The following is a 5,998-nucleotide window of genomic DNA, read 5'->3' as shown; positions in this document are numbered from 1 at the left end:
TGAACTTCACCGATTAACAACAAAATTTTCCCCGTACGAAAAATTTATTTCATGGATATTAATCAAATATTTTCCTGCGGAAATAATAAAATTTGAATCATAATTGTTTTGAACCATAGCAGCACAACAAGCAAATCAATCACAGAAACTCTCACGCGTACCCACGCACCAATAACCACACACGCACACAAACACAATCGCAACACACACACACGAATTCACACATCACACACAATAATACACATGATGTATGTATATATATACATATATTTACCAAAGGCTGGATAAGGATGCAGTACAGGGGAAATAGAAGCATGACAGTGACGGTGCCGAAAGAACAGGCGGCAGAGTCTCCAGAAAATAGAAGCACAAGGCGGCGGAACAAAAGAGACAGGGGCGAAACTGGCGGCTGACCGGAGAACAAACCGGAATCAAGCGAGCAAATTCCACAAGAAGAAAAAGAAAGTAGCCGAGGAAGGAGAGATTGAAGAATTGAGAGAAGAAAACCGAGATAGATTGATCTAGGAGGGAGGAGAGATTAATATTTCTAATACAGAAATAATATTTATATCTCAGTTTATACAAACACGCCACGTTTCTATTTGCTCCGTAACCATCTGCCACGTGCCCTTCCTCTTATTCTGACACTCTCATTTTATCCCGATTTTTGGAATTTAACGAAATCAAGTTGCACCTAATATAAATTCTGAAAATTATCAAAATAGTCTTAAAATTTTCTAAAAATAATAAAATAAAATTTTCATAAGTTTTAAAGCATTTTTGATACGCAACTCGTACCCGTAATTCACAATAAATGAACCGAGCTGCACTTAAAAACAATTTTAGAAAATTATGAAAATAATTTTAAAATATTACAAATATCCCGAAGTTTATAAAACATGAATTTCGAAATTTCAAAACAATTTTTGAAACCCAATTTAGACCCTCTTTTAACAAATAAACGAATCAATACGCGGGTGAAATTAATCTCAAAAATCCCCAAAATAATTTTAAAATTCTCGGGATATTCCAAACTTAAATAAATATGAGTTTCATAATTTTTGAAGAATTCGGGAATTAAATACGGATTGTATGAATAATTACAATCAGAAAATCACTCAGGGCTAAATAATTAATGAAATATTGATTGCTAAATTTTATAAAATCCCATAAATAATTATTGTAATTATAAAACCATAAAAATAATTTTAAAGACATTCCAAATATTTATGCAATTAAATTCGCACTAAATCCACTTTCGAAATTGAAAACAATTCAATACGATTCCATAATTAACCACGCGGACAACCGGATACACTATAAATCACACATCAATAATCAAACAACACATAGCAGTCAAAACCAATACACATATTTTATTTATTTAATAATTTCCATAATCACATATTTAAATAATTCAAAAATATACGAGTCGTTATAATAAAGCGTATTGGGCTTTCAAGAAACTGAATATTGACATGACAGCTGCTGGAAAGAAGAGGATGCTTCAACTTAATGAACTCGACGAGTTCGTCTTCAGGCTTATGAGAACAATAAAGTATAAAAGGAGAAGGTCAAGAGATGGCATGATAGGAGGTTAGTGCACTAGTCATTTGTGCCTGGTCAACAACTTCTATTGTTCAACTCTCGTCTCCGACTTTTTCCAGTAAATCTTAAGTCGAGCTGGTCAGGTCCATTCATTGTCAAAACTGTGTTTCCATATGGAGCTGTGGAGATTTTTAATAAGCATCCGGACTGAGCGTTCAAATTAAATGGGCAGAGGTTGAAGCATTATTATGGTGATACGGTAAACCGTGAAGTCGTGAGCGTCGTTCTTTTGACAACTTGATTTTGAAGTTTCACGTCAAGCTAAAGACGTAAAACAAGCGCTTCATGGGAGGAAACCCATGCATTTGTTGTATTTTAACTTACGAATAGAAAAAAAAACAAAAAAATAATTTTTTTCTAAAAGCACGGTGCTTCCGCGCTCTATAGCGGCGCGCCCTCACGACCTGTTTGGAAAAGAAAAAAAAGAAGGTGAAAATACAGAAAATTCAGTTTAAAGCCAAGCCCAACCCGAAATTAACCCTAATTCTACCTTATTTCTACATCCTAAACACTACCACCCCCATCTTATCACTCATATATATATACATCTCTTTATATACACACACACCTATCACTTTCACTTACAAAACCCTAGCCTATTTACCTATTCACTACTCAACTCCAATTTGATATCTATTATTATTATGGCACCCAAAAAAGCAAGAACCACGAGTAGTAATAGCAACAATCCCTCATCTACCGAGGATTCTAGTGTGGGAGGCACGACAAACATATTTTCTTCTCCGGAGATATTGAGTGGCATTTATGACACTTTATAACGCTCCATAAAGCTTTGGATTTATCTTGTACTCAAGTTGTTAGTGTTTTTAACGTGTTTTTGTAGTATTTTTGCATTTCAGGCATTTATCAGGAATACAAGTGAATTAGCATTGTTTGGATGCTAATATGGTGTTAGGATGGTGTCTAGAATAAAAGCTCGTGAAAAGACCAGCTCAAACCAACAAGAAAAGAAAGAAGTAAGAAATTTCTCCAGAGAGACGGCGCGCCCGCGCTTTAGTACCGTGCGCCCGCACTGTAGTACCGCTCGCCCGCGGCCAAAGAGCAGAATGTCAGCACGCCCGCGCTGGTCAAGCGCGCGGCCGCGCTAGATCGAGAAAAGAAAATCCTGTTTCTTCTGGAATTTTGATCAACTGGACTTCTACTCTGCATGGGATGCTATATATACTTAATTTATGCTTTTATAACAAGATGTACCAGAGCTTAAGGAGAAGGCGTAAGAAGACCGTAGAGCATAATTCAACCAAGGTGAAGAAGATCTAGTTTATTCTTCTAATTCTTTGTTTTAAGTTATAATTCTGGATGCTAGTTTTCTTATTCGTGAACCTATACTCTTGTTTCTTACTTGGTTTTATTTAAGTATAAAGACTATGTTTATTATACCATTCCTTCATTGGAACCCATGTTGATGATGAGTCCGATTATGGACTAATCGTTATCGTGGGGTTCTGACAGATTTATTTATGGATTTCTTTAGTTATTCGTTTCGATGCCTTAGGGTGTGGTGATTATATGATAACCTAATTTTAGTTGTGCTTATTCGTCTTATGAGCATCGCGAACTTATAAGATAGTGTGTTAACCTTTAATGAAGCGAAAGTGAATTTAAGGGTTTAGAACTTGCCATGCTAGCATAGGTTCATGTAATTGTTATGCATGATTCGTAGGTAATTTTAACCATCTTACTTGCCCTATGCAATCACGATAGGTAACTTGTGCATTAAACCGTTATGTTGTCAAATTCTATAGACATATAGGGTCTCAATATAATTGGTGTCTATTAAGCTTCTATCTCTTTTGTGGATGTCTGGTAGTAGGGTATTCGTACAACGAAAGTTGGCGTTTATCAGTTCCGTGTTATCTGATTAGTGTCATCACCATTACATGTTAAGCTTAAGAATGAAAAGGCTATTAAATGAAGTATTTAATGAAGTTAGAATCCCATGTTTGTGTCATATATTATTCAACTCTCTTTAATCTCCTAGTTTATGTTCTTAGTATAATCTCTTAGTTAAACTTAGTTAAACAACCTCAATTTGTTATTCATCTTATCATTGGATAATAACCATACTAGTGTTGCATAAATACATTGATTGAAATTTATCTAAACCAATCCCTGTGGGAACAAACTAGAATTTATTCTATATTACTTGCGATCGCGTATACTTGCGTGAATATTAGCGCATGTTTTAGCTCTAACAAGTTTTTGGCACTGCTGTCGGGGACATCGGTGTTAATTTTTAGTTTATGTGTTTGTCATCATTGGTCGTTAAAGTTCATTGACTCAAACATTATTACTTAATTTCTTGTCGTGTTTCTGGTATTGTAGTGAGCGTGTATGTATACGCGTTCTCGGTCTCGTAAGAGAACACTGGATCAAGCTGAGGAAGAAGTTGTAATTGAGGAAAAAGTTGAAGAAGAGATCTTAGTTGAGAAAAAAGAAGAAGTTCTTATTATAATGGGAGAACCAGGAGCGAATCCAAAGGCTTTGATGGACTACTCTCAACCAAATATCAGTGATATTCAGTCTAGCATTGTTTGACCAGCCATCTCGGCTAATACCTTTGATATCAAATCGAGCATGATTCAGATGATACAAAACTCAGTTCAGTTTGGGGGTTCTCCGACAGAAGACCCCAACATGCACATCAGAGATTTCATCGAGATCTGTGCCACTTTCAAGTTTAATGGAGTTTCTGAAGATGCTATTAAGTTGAGGCTTTTCCCATCCTCTCTGCGGGATAAGGCTAAAGGTTGGTTACATCCTCTACCACTAAGTTCTATCACCAAATGGGAGGATCTTGCGTAAAGTTTCTTAACTAAATTATTTCCTATGGCGAAGACTGCTGCAATCAGAAATGCACTTACTCAATTTGCTCAGCAATCTGGAGAATCTTTATGTGAGGCTTGGGATCATTATAAGGAGATTCTTAGGAAGTGTCCTCATCATGGGATGTCTGACTGGATGATCATTAACTATTTCTATAATGGTTTGGGTGCTACTTCTAGACTCATGCTTGATGCAGCATCAGGAGGAGCCTTATGGGCTTAAAGCTACGATGAAGCTTATAAATTGATTGAACTGATGGCTGCTAATGAATACCAGAATCCTACTTAGAGACTATCTTAGGGCAAGGTAGCAGGAATTCTAGAGTTGGATGCAACTACTGCTATAGCTGCTCAACTTAAAGCTTTGACGATGAAGGTGGATTCTCTGTCTAATTATGAAGTTAATCAGATCACTAGTGTCTATGAGCTTTGTGCTGGTGCCCATGAGACTGATCAGTGCACCATTTCTAGTGAATTAGCTTAGTTCGTGAGCAACTTTCAGAGGTCGCATCAACCTGTACCAGCCACATATCATCCCAACAACCGCAATCATCCTAACTTTAGATGGAGCAACACTCAGAATGTGGTTCAACAGCCTTATCAGCGGTATCCAGCAAAGCAGTACAACCCTCCTGGTTTTCAGCAACCGCAATATGCACCAACGCAGCAACTCCAGCTACAACAGTCTAATGATAAATCTGAATTGGAGGAGTTGAGGCTCATGTGCAAGAGCCAAGCGGTTTCTATCAAGGCCTTGGAAAATCAAATTGGACAAATTCTCAATGCCTTACTAAATCGTCAACCTGGTACAGTTCCTAGTGATACTGAAGTACCAGGAAAGAGGGAAGCTAAGGAGCAGGTAAAGGCAATTACATTGAGGTTTGGGAAGGTTGCAAACACCAAACACTCTCAAGTTTCGGATGAAGAAGTTGTAGTTGAGGAAAAACCACAGAAGGAAGCTGAAGTGAAATTAAGGAAGACTACTGTTGAACACACTCCTCCTGAGGGTAATACAGGGGAGAAACATATCTATCCCCCACCTCCCTTTCCTAAGAGGCTGCAGAAGAAAAAGCTGGATAAGCAGTTTGAGAAGTTTCTGAAGGTGTTCAAGAAACTTCATATCAACATACCTTTCGCTGAAGCTCTTGAACAAATGCCTAGTTATGAGAAGTTTACGAAAGGTGTACTTTCTCAGAAAGTGAAGCTTGATGACTTGGAGACAGTTGCTCTCACGGAAGAATGCAGTGCTGTTGTGCAACAGAAGTTGCCTCCGAAGCTTAAAGATCCTGAAAGCTTCATTATTCTTTGCACCATTGGAAAAGTGTTGTTTGACAAATTCTTATATGACTTGGGAGCTAGCATCAATTTGATGCCTTTGTCAATCTTCAAGAAGTTGGACTTACCTGATCCAAAGCCTACTTATATGACCTTGCAGTTGGCGGATCATTCTATTACTTATCCATGAGGCATTATTGAGGATGTTTTGGTCAAGGTGGATAAACTCATCTTTCCTGCTGATTTTGTAATTCTTGATTTCGAGGAGG

General features: G+C 37.3%; 1 non-coding gene across 1 annotated transcript; it reads right to left on the bottom strand.

The window, feature by feature from the left end:
- Positions 1-4,473: 4,473 nt before the first annotated feature.
- On the bottom strand, positions 4,474-4,580 carry LOC141722894 (small nucleolar RNA R71). The gene has a single exon (XR_012575892.1). It is a non-coding gene; the product is annotated as a small nucleolar RNA R71 (small nucleolar RNA).
- Between the last annotated feature and the right edge of the window lie 1,418 nt (positions 4,581-5,998).

This window comes from Apium graveolens, chromosome 4 (assembly GCF_009905375.1).
Source record: "Apium graveolens cultivar Ventura chromosome 4, ASM990537v1, whole genome shotgun sequence".
Taxonomy (NCBI): domain Eukaryota; kingdom Viridiplantae; phylum Streptophyta; class Magnoliopsida; order Apiales; family Apiaceae; genus Apium; species Apium graveolens.
Note: the sequence above shows the minus strand (reverse complement) of the source record. Positions and strands in the feature narration are given on the sequence as shown.